Source organism: Mus musculus, chromosome X (genome assembly GCF_000001635.26).
Source record: "Mus musculus strain C57BL/6J chromosome X, GRCm38.p6 C57BL/6J".
Classification (NCBI taxonomy): Eukaryota; Metazoa; Chordata; class Mammalia; order Rodentia; family Muridae; genus Mus; species Mus musculus.
In genome coordinates this window covers 47,710,344-47,726,809 of record NC_000086.7, presented here as the reverse complement: position 1 = coordinate 47,726,809, position 16,466 = coordinate 47,710,344, and the positions used below count along the sequence as shown (strand labels likewise).

Genomic DNA, 16,466 nt, shown 5'->3' with positions numbered 1-16,466 from the left:
AGCAGAGGATGGCCTAGGCGGCCATCAATGGGAAGAGAGGCCCTTGGTCTTGCAAAGATCATATGCCCCAATACAGGGGAATGCCAGGGCAGGAAGTGGGAGTGGGTGGGTTGGGGAGCAGGGCTTGGGTGGGTTATAGGGGGCTTTGGGGATAGCATTTGAAATATAAATGAAGAAACTATATAATAAAAAAAAGAAATTGAACCTTGAGACTCACACAGGACAGGCAAGTGCTCTGCTAGTGCTGTGTTCTCATCTTATGGCACTTTGTTGCATAAGAACAGCAAACAGACTTGTGTGTGGGCACAACTCTCCTACAAAGAATACTGTTTGAAGTGATTGAAAATCCCAGTAACATGAGTCATTCCACGTACAATTCTCCTGTACTGATTTTACCACCCCTGACCCTAGTCATACCAAAGTCACTGGGATCATGAGCACTTTACAAGCGTTGATAAACCTGCTGTCACACAATATGTTTCTCACTTTTAAGAAAAATTAAATTGAAATCTTTATTTTTGGAACATAAAGCTGGGGGGGGATTTAAAACAAATTTATTCCAAACCAGAATGTGCAGGACAACTAAAATTAATGAGCACGAAGAGTAACATCTTGGCCTATGATGACGTTCTCCACAATAGACTTTAAGTTCTAAAACTGCCATTAAGAGAGCACTGGTTAAAGTTAATCCAACATATTTCTTAAAAGCTTTTAGTAAGCTTATTCATAAAACTCATCTAAGGTAGCTGTGTTTTTCAGTAGCATTTACAACAATCTAGCACTTGGTAGATTGGCACACGCTATAATACAGTGTAACATTTTGTAAACTAGTTGCAATTTTCAGTAGCTGAGTTCACCAACTGTGTAACAGAATTATAATGTTCTCCTAAGCTATACGCATGCCTCATGTATACTAGTACTAATGGATTCCTAGGGTACTCTTCACCAACTATAGTAGGAGGAACATCTGCCTGTAGTATCTCTGTTGGTGTTTGTAAGATGTGAGATGGAGCTCTTAGCTCAAGCTGACCGCCCCATGCCACTGTGTTTACAATATCGTCACAATACTTCCCAAACTCTTCTGGTGTGTACATATCTCCTGTGCTGAGGTTTGTTAGAAATGGCATGAAGTCGTCTGAATGGCTTTGCATGTACTCAGCAGCCTGCCTCCTTAGGGCAGCCACAGTCAGAGCACTGTCTTGTTCTCTCAGCTGATCCTCAAGCACTCAAATGATATGTACTCACTGATAAGTGGATATTAGCCCAGAAACTTAGAATACCCAAGATATAAGATACAATTTGTGAAACTCATGAAACTCAAAAAGAACGAAGACCAAAGTGTGAACACTTTGCCCCTTCTTAGAATTGGGAACAAAACACCCATGGAAGGAGTTACAGAGACACAGTTTGGAGCTGAGACGAAAGGATGGACCATCTAGAGACTGTCATATCCGGGGATCCATCCCATAATCAGCCTCCAAACGCTGACACCATTGCATACACTAGCAAGATTTTGCTGAAAGGACCCAGATATAGCTGTCTCTTGTGAGACTAGGCTGGGGCCTAGCAAACACAGAAGTGAATGCTCACAGTCAGCTATTGGATGGATCACAGGGCCCCCAATGGAGGAGCTAGAGAAAGTATCCAAGGAGCTAAAGAGATCTGCAACCCTATAGGTGGAAAAAAAATGTGAACTAACCAGTACCCTCCGGATCTCGTGTCTCTAGCTGCATATGTATCAGAAGATGGCCTAGGTGGCCATCAGTGGAAAGAGAGGCCCATTGGTCGTGCAGACTTTATTTGCCTCAGTACAGGTGAACGCCAGGGCCAAGAAGTGGGAGTGGGTGGGTGGGGGAGCGGGTGGGGGACTTTTGGGATAGCAGTGGAAATGTAAATGAAATAAATACCTAATTAAAAAATAAAATTAGGACATATCTCATAAAAAAAAAGAAATCTGAGGTGATTCTCAAGTACCAAGTTTGAAATGTTAACAACAACAGAATCTGCTTTACTATCCTTGAAAGTCAGCTTCAATTGCTCCAGTTCCTCCCTGTGTTTTTGCTCCATTTCTCTCTCCAACTTAGCAACATCTTCCTTGAGTTGTTTCCTCCTCTTTTTGTCATTTTTGGGAACAGCGTTCTTTATTCCTTGAATTTTGGCTTGCAGCTCCTTCTTCTTCTTCTGGTGCCATCTTACCAGCTGCTCCTCCTCCTCAAGCTCTTCAGCTAAGACCTCCTCCATGACAACCAGGTGGCTGGGCACACGCACTGGAGGAGATCAGCCACTATCAAGTCTTAAATGACCTATAAATATAAAGTTCAAAGTGTGATCCATGAAGAGGTATGCAGAATTTCAACATATTTACTTGAGGTGTCTCATTTTCACAAGAGTTTGCTGTGAGAGAAAATATGGGGATGGATACTAAGACTATATAAGACAATGTTGGGAGGAGCATAAAAATGGATCAGGCAGAATCTATTAATGTGGACTCACTAAGTAGAAAATCTTTTTTTTTTTTTAAATGTAGCCCATAGAGTTACAAAAGGCAGTTAGGTTGTATGGTTGAAACTTGGCTTTAAAGATAGGCTGAAACTGGTGAACTGGAAATTACAAATCTGCCAAGGTACAGAGACAGATTTAAGAATTCAGGAATATTAGAATGTCACAATGAGTTGGTTACTTAGTGTCAACTCAGCCACAATGGGGGGCAGGGGTGGTTAGGAGACATACCTTTCATCAATACTCTAAGAAACAAATTTGTGAGAATTTTGGCATTCTACAAGAACTCTAATTTCTCTTCTCTGAAGGCTAGGTCTTATGTTGAGAACTGCTACAATTGAATGGGGAATCTCAAAGCAAAAAGAGTAATCAGGTTTTAGGGTGGCAGGGCCCAAGTAGCATCACTCAGGCACCAAAGACAAGAGGAGTGTTGGAGTGAGTCACCTCAGTAATGGATTAAAATATTCTGACTCACCTGCACTGGTCCCACAGATGTAAGGCCGAACAGTCTTCTGATGGGAGACTGAGGATGGTCATAGGAAAGATGGAAAAGAAGACGTCAGACAAAGGTTAGAAATCAGGAGGTCTGGCTAGACAGTGCTGCAGCAGCCTGAGTTCATTCTCTTAGGCTCTACATACTCTATGGTATCATGGGAAACAGTCACCAACTAGCAGGGACGATGGCTAATGTACATTGGATATCCATTCCCATCCAGAAGCTTCTCTGCTCCTCCCTATTTCTTCCTCCAAGATTAACAGAATACTGAGCCCCTCATCTGTTTTTTTAAGTTCTTTTTTTTAAGATTCTAATAAGATTACTTTTATTTATTTATTTTTTGACAGCATACATATAGAACAGCAGACACCTTTATTACACTCCAAAAGTCCCCCATACCCACCCACCCCCACTCCCCTACCCACCCACTCCCCCTTTTTGGCCCTGGCATTCCCCTGTACTGCGGCATATAAAGTTTGTAAGTCCAATGGGCCTCTCTTTCCATTGATGGCTGACTAGGCCATCTTTTGATACATATGCAGCTAGAGTCAAGAGCTCCGGGGTACTGGTTAGTTCATAATGTTGTTCCACCTATAGGGTTGCAGATCCCTTTAGCTCCTTGGCTACTTTCTCTAGCTCCTCCATTGGGAGCCCTGTGATCCATCCATTAGCTGACTGTGAGCATCCACTTCTGTGTTTGCTAGGCCCCGGCATAGTCTCACAAGAGACAGCTACATCTGGGTCCTTTCGATAAAATCTTGCTAGTGTATGCAATGGTGTCAGCGTTTGGAAGCTGATTATGGGGTGGATCCCTGGATATGTGAGCCCCTCATCTTGAGCTTCAAGTGTATCTCCGCTTATCCATGAGGCCAGGAAATCTGCCAGTAGACCTTGGCCTGACTCTGTCTGACAGGCAGGCTTTCACAGAATCATGCAAAATGGCTCCTAATACTCAATCAGATTTACCGTTTTAACTACTAAAGTCTTCCTTGAGACATATAAGCTTCAAAATTTAAGGTCATATAAACCAAAGTCTAGTTCTGGTCATGAACATAGAGTGTTGGTTGGTTCCTCAATCAAGTGCTACACTTGAGACAGTTTATAGACCCAGAAATTTTCAAATAAAATGGAGTCCTCTGAGAAACATTTTTCTATACCACCCAAAAGGTATACCATCAATCTTGCTCCCACTCTTCCCCAACAAAACCTACATGAGTTTTATCAGGGTAACTTTATCCTGGGAATAGTAAGTAAGAAAAACTTTAAGGATCTACTGAACATGGGTTTTGAATGGACACTAGTTTTAGAGACAAAAATATCATTGTGAACTATCAAAAAATATCACAATTGAGCAGATTTTTGTGACTCTCAAATGATAAAAGGAATTTTAGGTGAGGAAAATATCACAGTTGATGTCTCCTTGAACCCATTTTGTGGTAATACGCCAGTTTCAGAATAAAAAATTGGAACAGACATACTCAGCCCTTGTCAGAATCCATTGTAGGTCATTGGTTCACTGCCTATGTGTGAGAGCTATGATGATTTTAAAAAAAGGCTCAATAGAAGTCACCAGAACTGTCTAACATGAAAAATTTGTAAACTAAAAGCAGTGCCACTTTCATAATATTGAACACTTTTTTTCCCTTTTATTAGGTATTTAGCTCATTTACATTTCCAATGCTATACCAAAAGTCCCCCATACCCACCCACCCCCACTCCCCTACCCACCCACTCCCCCTTTTTGGCCCTGGCGTTCCCCTGTACTGGGGCATACAAAGTTTGCGTGTCCAATGGGCCTCTCTTTCCAGTGATGGCTGACTAGGCCATCTTTTGATACATATGCAGCTAGAGTCAAGAGCTCCGGGGTACTGGTTAGTTCATAATGTTGTTCTACCTATAGGGTTGCAGATCCCTTTAGCTCCTTGGGTTCTTTCTCTAGCTCCTCCATTGGGAGCCCTGTGATCCATCCATTAGCTGACTGTGAGCATCCACTTCTGTGTTTGCTAGGCCCCGGCATAGTCTCACAAGAGACAGCTACATCTGGGTCCTTTCGATAAAATCTTGCTAGGGTATGCAATGGTGTCAGCGTTTGGATGCTGATTATGGGGTGGATCCCTGGATATGGCAGTCTCTACATGGTCCATCCTTTCATCTCAGCTCCAAACTTTGTCTCTGTAACTCCTTCCATGGGTGTTTTGTTCCCAAATCTAAGGAGGGGCATAGTGTCCACACTTCAGTCTTCATTCTTCTTGAGTTTCATGTGTTTAGCAAATTATATCTTATATCTTGGGAATCCTAGGTTTGGGGCTAATATCCACTTATCAGTGAGTACATATTGTGTGAGTTCCTTTGTGAATGTGTTACCTCACTCAGGATGATGCCCTCCAGGTCCATCCATTTGCCTAGGAATTTTATGAATTCATTCTTTTTAATAGCTGAGTAGTACTCCATTGTGTAGATGTACCACATTTTCTGTATCCATTCCTCTCTTGAGGGGCATCTGGGTTCTTTCCAGCTTCTGGCTATTATAAATAAGGCTGCTACGAACATAGTGGAGCATGTGTCCTTCTTACCAGTTGGGGCATCTTCTGGATATATGCCCAGGAGAGGTATTACTGGATCCTCCGGTAGTACTATGTCCAATTTTCTGAGGAACCGCCAGACTGATTTCCAGAGTGGTTGTACAAGCCTGCAATCCCACCAACAATGGAGGAGTAATATTGAACACTTTTATAATTAAAATTCAGCCCAGTCAGAATGGCTAGCATCAAGGAAATACATGACAAGTGCTGTTGAAGATATGGGTTGAATAGGTATTCTTTACTCACTGCTAATGAGTAATGTTACCTGGTGCAGCCATGGTGGGAGGGAGTATGGAGGTTTCTTAGAAGACTAAAAATAAAGCTAGCAAAGACACAGCTACGACATTCTTTAGTCCATGCCCAAAGACTCAAGTCTAAGGACAGAGATGCTTACCTATATATACATCTTTATCGGTGCTCAAGTCACAATAGCTCGGGAATGGAACAGTGTAGATATTTAACAACAGATGGATGAAAACCTGCAGGATGTGTACACAATGGAACTTTATTCAACCATAAATAAAAATGAAAGTATAACAGTTGCAAGGAAATGGATGTAATTGGAAGTCATTATATTGAGCAAAATAAGCCAGACTCAGAGACAAATATCACATGTATTCTCTCATATGCAGATTTAAGACTTTAATTTTTATGTATTATGTTTGTGTGTATGTATGTGGTGAGGTGTAGGTGAAAATCAAAAAGGAGAAGAAAACTTTACTGGAACGGAAAGATGAAGGAAAGGAAGAAAGAAACTGTAATGGCATAAATAGGGCATGAAAGCAGAAACAAGGAGGGCACTGGGATGGAGGAAATGTATCTACCTATAAGAGGAGGTCAGCTAGGCAGGAGCGGGGAACGGGATGGATGCAAAAATCACAAGTTTTCTGTACAAACTTAATAAAAAAAGCAATATTATTTTTGTGCAAGAGGATGAAAAGTAAATCTGACAAGAAATCAGTGTCCTCATATATGGAGTTGCTAGAGATCTAGTGGTGGGGATAGAGATATTCCCTTCTAAGGTGATGAATAAGTGATTACATCTTAGTAGTTCTGCAACTAAAAGAAGGGCTTTGAATGAAAGGCAATGCATTTACTTTTTCCGTGGATTATCCTAAACACTAACCAAGTGACCTAAACATGCGCTGCTAATTTTTACCTGGTCCCACAACAGGCGAAGGATCTGCTACATATCATAAAGCCATTGGCTCGATAAATCTCTATGGCCTTTTGAAGCCTCAGTTACACTGACAGGTAGGTAGCAATAATGTGCGTATCCAGGGAGATTCTTCTAGAATTCTGTGTGTACTCTGTGTCAGCATCCACAGTGAAGCATCTCCCATATCTAAGATTTACTAATCCAGGAATCAAGCGGACAGAATTGAGAACAGCAGCATCCACAATTATCATCCGTGATCTACTAGACAAAATTGTGTTTCTTATTTTCTGTGACTTTATGCTCAAAGGTCTTAGTTGTAAATCCAGGAACTTGTTCATCTGAAGAAACAATGATCAAGTTAGTGAAGACTGCTGGCCAGATACTTTGAAAACTTCATTCCTCTGAATCTGTAAGTGGAAAAGGGATCAATGATGCTCATGGGTGTGACTGATCCTGACCACATTAGAAAAATTGAGTGCTACCTCAGAGTGGACGTCAGGAAGTGGATGCTTGTAATACAGAGAAACCTGTGATACAGGCGATTCCTTTGGGTATCTTTTTACTTTTGATTCTCTTTACATCCCAATCACATCCTTTCCTTCCTCTGTTCCCAGTCCCACCCTTATAAATCTCTTCCCCAGACTGACCCCCCTTTTTTCAGATCTGTGATCCAGATTAATGGAAAATTGCAACTCAGTATAACTAAGCCACTCAGAAACGAATATTTAGGAGACCTTCAGGGGAAAAGTTCATGTAGCCAAATAAATGTATTTGATGTATTAAATGTATTTTCTACTTAGGATATTTTCTATTATTTTAATTGGAAATAGTTTTTTTTTTTTCATACAATATATTCTTATCCTGGCTTCTTTTTTTTTAATTAGGTATTTTCCTCATTTACATTTCCAATGCTATCCCAAAAGTCCCCCATACCCTCCCCCCCACTCCCTTACCCACCCACTCCCACTTTTTGGCCCTGGCGTTCCCCTGTACTGGGGCATATAAAGTTTGCCTGTCCAGTGGGCCTCTCTTTCCAGTGATGGCTGACTAGGCCATCTTTTGATACATATGCAGCTAGAGTCAAGAGCTCCGGGGTACTGGTTAGTTCATAATGTTGTTCCACCTATAGGGTTGCAGATCCCTTTAGCTCCTTGGCTACTTTCTCTAGCTCCTCCATTGGGAGCCCTGTGATCCATCCATTAGCTGACTGTGAGCATCCACTTCTGAGTTTGCTATTATCCTGGTTTCTTATCCTCAGCTCCTCCCAGGTACTTTCCACATCTCACCACCCGACTCTACACACTCTCATTAGGAAAAAAAAAATCACTTAACGTAATTAAATAGATTATGGTAAAATAAAACAAATTAACCAAAAAACAAACAGATATTTTAACAATAAAAAGAATGGGTTCATCTGCATGCAATACAACTATAAGTCAAGAAGTATCTGCACATTAAGCAAACACTGACACAATTAGATTTAGAAATAGACAATTCAACAATAATAATATTTGGACATATCAATCCTCCACTTTGAAAAACCGCAATGAGAGAAAAAAAGTGCAAGTTATTTATATTAACCTAGTGGCATTTATAGAAAAAAGTCCCCAACAACTTGTAATAATATTTTTTTATATAATATTGAATTATTTTTCATCTTACCAAGTTGTCTGTTTTATGTGCTTGACCTTCCGATACTTGTGACTGATTGGAAGTGAGCACCTTTCTACTTGTTAGTAACATGTTTCGAAATGTATTGTGATAACTTTTACTTTGCTTTCCTTGTTATCCATTTATTATTTTAGGAAATATTGTACCCCAGAAGTTGGCACTGATTACAGTTACAGAGAGTGGCCAAGGCTGACAGACTGTTGTCATGTTTCCAGCTAGAGTTATGAAGAAGGGAAGATTTTTTTCAAACTCTTGAAAGATAATTATATTTGATACATTTATACAGAGCTAGGCAGAAGTATAAGATTCCTGTTTTGCTTTCTTTTTGGCATTAGAAGCAGTGTGGAGGCCTACACATAGGTGGTTTACCTGTTAAAAGCACTTGATGCTTTTGCGGAGGACCCAAATTCAGTTCCCAACAACACATGTTGGCTCATAGTTGTGTTTTATAAATATAAAGAGAGAAGGAATATGTTTGGTGAACGTGCAGTCAGGTGTGGGGGAAGAGGGTGCCTCTGTGGGCCCATGCTACAGTGTACAGAATAAAGTTTATTCAGGACATGGGGAGGGGAGGGGAGATGAGATGGTAGGGGAGAGAGGAAGACAAACACACACACACACAGAGAACACACAGAGAGAGAGAGACAGAGAGACAGAGATACAGAGAGAGAGAGACACAGAGAGAGAGACAGAGAGAGAAAGAGAGAGGGAGAGAGAGAGAGAGAGAGAGAGAGAGAGAGAGAGAGAGAGAGAGAGAGAGAGACCATGACCATGAGTGTGGGGAGAGAGGGGGAGCAAGACAAGAGGACAGAGCGAGAGCAAGAAGGCAAAAGAGAGCAGAGGGGGCAGGCAAGCAGCCCCTTTTATAGAGAGTCAGGCACACCTGGCTGTTGCCAGGTAACTGTGGGGCAGAGCCCAATAGCCATTTGTAACTTCAGTTCTAGGGGATCCAATCTCTTCTGAGTTCCATTGCACATATATGCATTTGTGAAAAACACTCATAAACATCAATTAAAAATCTTAGGCAATTTTATTAATAATAATTTTTAATATATAGTAAAATAGAGGAAATAGTGTCAGGACCCCTATATAAGAGCTTGCTCTAACAATCATTACTTTATGGTGAGCCTTGCTTAACTGACGTTCCCTTACCTATTTTTCATTAATTTATCACTAATTTTTTATTCTAGATATTATAAATCTCGTTTTTTTGTAAAATCTTATAGTCAGGCAGAGGTACATGATGGCCATGCATTGAATCATGAGTTGCGAAGTTCAGACTCTGATTACTAAGAGATATGGGGAAAATGTGATTTATTTTGACTTCAGTTTCTTTCTGTGGAGGCTTTCTACAATGACCACACCGTACATTAGAAACATCTAAGGATCTGTAGGAAATATGGAACCTCTTGGGAAATGACCTTTCTTTAATAATAAAAAGAGAAGAGGACTGGAAAGATGGATCACTGCTTCTTCACTGAGTGATTGCTGTCTGTGGTTCTAATGCATACAATAGTAGATAAAATATTTTTAATAATTTTTAATAATGTGCATTTTATTTTATTGTTTTATTTTATATTAAAATATGCTTACTACTAACATATATTAATTGTAAAAAGAAATGTTTTTCATTGTAGCACTCCATATATGAATAAGATGTTCTTTGATTTCTTATCTGCCCCCCCAATACCCTCTTTCACTTCTAAATCTCTTATTACTCTCCCTTTAGCTTTCATGTTCTTTTCTTTCATTCCTTGATGTCACAAATGAGAGAAAATGTGATAAATATAAAATAATGACTCCTTGTGTCTTTTTCTCCTTGTGTCTTTTTCAAGAATCCTTAGTTTTATTTATCCCTCCTTTCTACCCTCTCTCTTCTCTACCCAGTTAAAGTCTTTGCCCTGTTTTCCGATAGTTTCATAACACCTTTCATTCCCTGGCCTAGAGCTCCATCTGCAACTTCTTGGAACTTTTTTATTTTTCCCTTTCCTGTGGTTACTCTATGTTGTATACTCACACTTATAGATTCAGAGCTAAGAATCACAAATGAGAGGTAGCATGTGACACTTGTTACCTTACTCAATATGATCGTTCTTAGTTCTTTTCTGCTGAATAGCACTCTATTATCTATATGTATCACATTTTCTTCATCCATTCATTGGTTGACAGCCATTTAGGTTGTAAATAGAACAGCAATTAACACAGCTGGGCAAGTACCTGTGGAGTTAGGATGTCAAATTCTTTAGGAGTATGCCAAGGGGTGGTAAAGCTGGGTCATATGGTAGCTGTCTTAGGGTTTTACTGCTGTGAACAGATGGCATGACCAAGGCAACTCTTATAAGGACAACATTTTATTGGGGATGGCTTACAGGTTCAGAGGTTCAGTCCATTATCAAGGCAAGAACATGGCAGCATCCAGGCAGGCATGGTGCCAGAGGAGCTGAGAGTTCTACATCTTCATCTGAAGGCTGCTAGCAGAATACTAGCTTCCAGGCAGCTAGGATGAGGGTCTTAAAGCCCACACCCACTTCTACAACAAGGCCACACCTACTCCAACAGGGCCACACCTTCAAATAGTGCCACTCCCTGGGCCAAACATATACAAAAACATGAGAGTAGATATATTTTTAGTGTTTTGGGGATTTTCCAAACTGCTTTCTAGAACTGCTGTAGCAGTTTGGCATCTCAGCCACAGTGAATGAGAGTTTCATCTAACCTGAAAATCCATCAACAGCACCTGCCTTTACCTTCTTCAATATCTAGACTTAGCTGTGGTTGCATAACCTGTTTATAGATCCATTTTGATAAGCCTCACTTCCTCACTCCCTCTCTCCCTCCCTAGTCTATCTGTATTATATCTAATTTCTAGGCCTAGCCTGAGCTGCACATCTGTGAAAAGATCCACTGCCAAGAATACCTTAAAGTTCTCTTAATGATGCCATCTTCAACCTCCAGGCTTTGCCACACAGCCTGTATGCTGGCCTAGCCTGAGACAGCCTAAAATATTATATCAGATACACAATCAGTGAAAGATTGCCATATGTCCAGTCTCATTGAAAAAGCAATATGAAAGGTCAAGACAGTATGTATCTCCCCACATTTACTAGTCATATAGAAATGTTCTCTAATGAAAATTGCTTAGTTGAATCACGGGACATAGAACTCAAAAGAACAATCCTAAACTTCAAGAATGCAAGGAGTTTAAAGAAGTTTATACCATCCCTTGGCATACTCCTCAACCAACAGTCAAATGAACTTAAACAGCACAACACAAACACAGAGTTGAATGAAATAATAAAGAAATTCTAGGATTTCTACTTTTATTATCTACCAAGTCCACTTACTGTGTGTCCAAAGTGACATAGTAAGACCAAGTGTGAGGACAGACACTTTTAGTAGGGCCTGTGACTGAGCCACAGAAGCTTTCCAAATCTGAGTAGCATCAACTCTTCCTACACCTTTCCTACCTCCTCCACCCAAGCAAGGTTACATGGCCACATGTAGCCTAGTGTGTCAATCAAAGTTTCGCATCTCAGGCCGAATGATTGTGTTAAGTCATTTATCTTATTCTGTTGCAAGCTTGTACAACCACTCTGGATTTCAGTTTGGTGGTTCCTCAGAAAATTGGACATCATACTACTGGAGGATCCCGCAATACCTCTCCTGGACATTTACCCAGATGATGTTCCAACTGGTAATAAGGACACTATGTTCATAGCAGCCTTATTTGTAATAGTCAGAAGTTGGAAAGAACCCAGATGTCCCTCAACAGAGGAATGGATACAGAAAATGTGGTACATTTACTAGAAAATATCATCCCGAGTGAGTTAACCCAATCACAAAAGAACACACATGGTATGCACTCACTGATAAGTGGATATAAGCCCAGAAGCTTGGAATACCCAAGAATACAATTCACAGACCACATGAAGCTCAAGAAGGAGGAAGACCAAAGTGTGGATACTTTGGTCCTTCTTAGAAGAGGGATCAAAATACCCATGGGAGGAGATACAGAGACAAACTGTAGAGCAGAGACTGAAGGAATGACCATCCAGAGACTGCCTCACCTGGGGATCCATTCCATATACAGTAACCAAACACAGACACTGTTGTGAATGCCAACAAATGCTTGCTGACAGAAGTCTGATATAGCTCTCTCCTGTGAGGCTCTATCAGTGCCTGACAAATACAGAGTTGGATACTCTCAGTCAACCATTGGACTGAGCACAGGGTCCCCCAGTGGAGGAGCTAGAGAAAGGACCCAAGAAGCTAAAGGGGTTTGCAGCCCCATAGGAGGAAAAACAATATGAACCAACAAGTACCCCCAGAGCTCTCAGGGACTAAACCATCAACCAAAGAATACACATGGAGGGACTCAATGATTTTAGCTCAGGATGACCTTGTCGGTCATCAATGGGAGGAGAGGCCTTTGGTCCTGTGAAGGCTCTATGCCAGGGCTGGAAGGTGGGCGTGGGTGGGTTGGAGAGCAAGGGGAGGGAGAAGGGATAGGGCTTTTTTGGGGGGGAGTTAGGAAATGGGATCACATTCAAACTGTAAATAAAAAAGAAAATATCTAATAAAAAGAGAATTATGGTAAATGAATGGATACAGAGATGAGTAAAACCCAGGTCTGATCTCCAGCATCATATAATGGGGACTATAAAATTTGTTCAAGCAGACATCAAGTTCCTGGAGGGCATGGTGCTATACCCTACTTGCCGCTGAATCAATAAAACACACAGATTTCTCCTGTAATGATCATGTCACTTCATTTACCAACCATTGGATTAGCTGCTTACCATGCGTGTTGCTGTGTGCTGAGAGCCGAGGAAAGAATGATAAATCAGAAACTGTCTCAGCCCTCAGGTGCACCTTCTGATGGGAGAGACAATGAAGCACAGACTCACAATCCACTGAGGGTACTGCATGCTGCTGAGAAGTGCTAGAAGCAGTGATTTGTAGAAGGAATGAATTCTATATGGGGTGACATCTAAGACAGAATAACTATAACTTTGGGGAGTATATCACTTAAAATAACAATGGAAACTTACATTTCTGCTGTAGCTTGGCTCTGAAACTTTCTCTAAAGGCTCCTGTGTATAGGTTTGGTTGCCAGCCTGTAGTATTATTGGAAAGTTCTAGAACTTTTTATAGGTGATGGCAGTTGGAAGTTAGTTTGTTAGAGATATGTCTTTGCAAAGGATGCTGGGATATCAGTCACCCACCCCACCCTCCCCTCTCTCTGCTCTAGACTAGCATGAGGTAGACAAGTACCTCATCTTAAGCTAATCTTAAGCTACCTCCATGATGTTCTGCCTCAACACAGGTCCTAAATCAACAGATCCAACCAACTGTGGATAAAACATCTGAAACATAAACCCAGATAAGCTACTCTTTTCTGTAAGTTGCTTATCAGGCATTTTGCCACAATGACAGAAAACTAATATAGAAAAGTTAAAGAGGCACTTCCCTTTCATTTGAAGTTAAATTGTGAGTATGTAAAAGATATTTTTCATGGAACCTCTAATAAACTTATGAAAAATATCTCCAGACTGAAATTGGAAGGTTTACAGTAGCTCTCAAGGGTTTCTACATTCTCAGTTAAAGCACTAAAAACCAAAACCCTTACATTTTTGGTTGTGAGCCTACCCCTTAACAACTGTGCCATCTCTCCAATATCTACTCTATCTGCTGGAGCTCATGGAGGGTTTGGACTTGCAGATCCGAGGCTGCAGGAGCTCCATGACACAGGGCCAACAACAGGATAACCCAGAGAAGTCTTGGAGAGAATCTATTATTGACAGTGTGGCACAAGCCAGAGACCTCAAACCAGACCAATGACACATTGAATGAACATTTGCAAATAAAGACGGTGGACAAAAGGGTATATACTCTGTAACACACCATGACACACTACAGCTGCCATGATGAAATTTTGTTTTATTTTTAATTAAAATTATCTTATTTTATTTATCTATCTATTTATTTTTTGTTTTGTTTTGTTTTCTTTTCTTTTGCAAGGGCTGAGGGCAGATACAAAGGGACGTGGAGATGAGTGGGTTTGGGATGCATTATGTGAAATTCATAAAGAATTTTAAGAAGTTAAAAAAGCAAACCCATCCCCCACAAAACCTACAATACATATTTAAAACAGCATACAATTTGCCATTTTAACCAAAGGTGGTGGTAGGAAACTGCTGTTATGATCTGCTCACCAGGAGGATGCTAATGTATTGAGATTGAAGGAGCCTGACGGCATGGCACGGTTCCTTAGCAGTTAAGAGAGATTCCCCTCAGCCTCCACCAGTGGCAGCTGCATCTTTCCATTCATTCTCCCAGTCCTCTGGTCCTCTCTCCTGTCTCTCTCCATACCTGATACTGTCCCCTTATTCTTCCCCCCCTCCCCTCTCCCATTCAGGTTCCTCCCTCCCTCTGTCTCCCATGACTATTTTGTTCCCCCTTCTTGGGCTTTCCTTCTTGTCTAACTTCTTTGAGTCTGTGTTGTGTATCTTGGGTAATCTGTACTTTTTGGCCAATATACTTATCAGTGAGTACATACCATGCATGTCCTTTTGGGTACAAAATAGTTTTGTGGTTTAATGTCAGAGCAAAAGAGTTTCTGGCTTTTCACAAACTGCCTTTACTTATGGATTAAAAAGACAAATTATCCCTGCAGGATAGGGACAAATGAATATTTATTTAACACCAACTATTTGACATGTTGTAGGGTAGGTATTTTAACAGAACTAATTCCATTAAACATTGCAGTATCTCTGGCTTCATATGTGCTATTATCTCTATTCTACAGATGAGTAGCCTGAAGCTCAGAATGTTAACTTTTCCAAGATCACCCAGTTAGTAAGCATGTATCAGAGGCAAGGCTATAATGAATGCCTGTCTCACTCTTAAATCCATCTCTTAGCTATCCATTCATTTTGCCCCCTATATTTGGTGTATGCTAAATTATAATTTTCCCTGCGAGGAGTACCCAGATCTCAATCATTCCATGTCAGGCTGCTGAATGTGAATGGATTTACCAACTGCTTTCCCTGGGCATGCTTCAGTTGCTGTTACAGATGGAACTGTGGGACACTGGATATTACTCAAGGATTTATGGCATTAAAAAAAGTACAAGATGCAGTAGAATGAGCAAGGACATTGACAACTGTTACAATCGTCTTGATATTCCCATTTGATCACACAGCTAATGTGACTTGGAAAAATCTGTTTAGTGTAGTTAAGATAGATGAGAATGCCGTGAAGAATTTTTAAGGAATGAAGTGATATTTGTGAGGTTGAAATTTGGTTATTTTGTCTTGTCAATTTTTTTTTTTGTCCTTTAAGGGATGGTATCATGTCTTATTTCATGTGACCTTGGTGGAGATATTCATTACTATGTTTCCAATACTGGCTACACTGCTAATCATATGATTATACATACACATACACATATACATACATACATACATACATACATATGTAAATATGCTCTATTACGGGCTTTTTATAGTATCTATCTACTGATAAAGTATAAAGGTAGGCACTAGTCATAAACTGGGCCAAACATATGCTTTGTCTGCATTGATTTTTGGATGCTGTGAGGAACATAAACTTTTATTTTTCTGTTTGTGTCTAAATTGGGAGCATATGGGTATTCAGCTTCCCTTGTTCTTGGAGAGAATCTGTCAAAAAAGGTGAGCCAACTGCCCAGAAGAGAGTTTAGAGTAGCAAAGTATGCTCTTGGGTTTACCTGTGTCTGAGGCAGGATATCTTGTGAATGCTCAAATTTATGAGTCCTTGTGTTGCTTGAACATTTTGAATTGCATTTCTCTCAAATATTTTGGAAAAACATCTTGAGTTATGCATTGATGTAGTACATATAAATGTGTATTGCATCATTAATGCATGTGATGAGAAAGTTGCTTGACAACATAAATCCCAAGCTTCCTCCTGCAGCAGATGGGAACAAATACAGAGACCTACAGCCAGACATTGTGCAGAGTTATAGACCTTGGAACACTGAGCTCTAAAAGGCATGACTTCATCAAATCCCTGCCCT

The 16,466-nt window shown here is 40.5% G+C and overlaps 1 pseudogene; it reads right to left on the bottom strand.

Moving 5' to 3' along the window:
* Positions 1-630: 630 nt before the first annotated feature.
* Positions 631-2,282, bottom strand: Gm6480 (predicted pseudogene 6480; annotated as a pseudogene).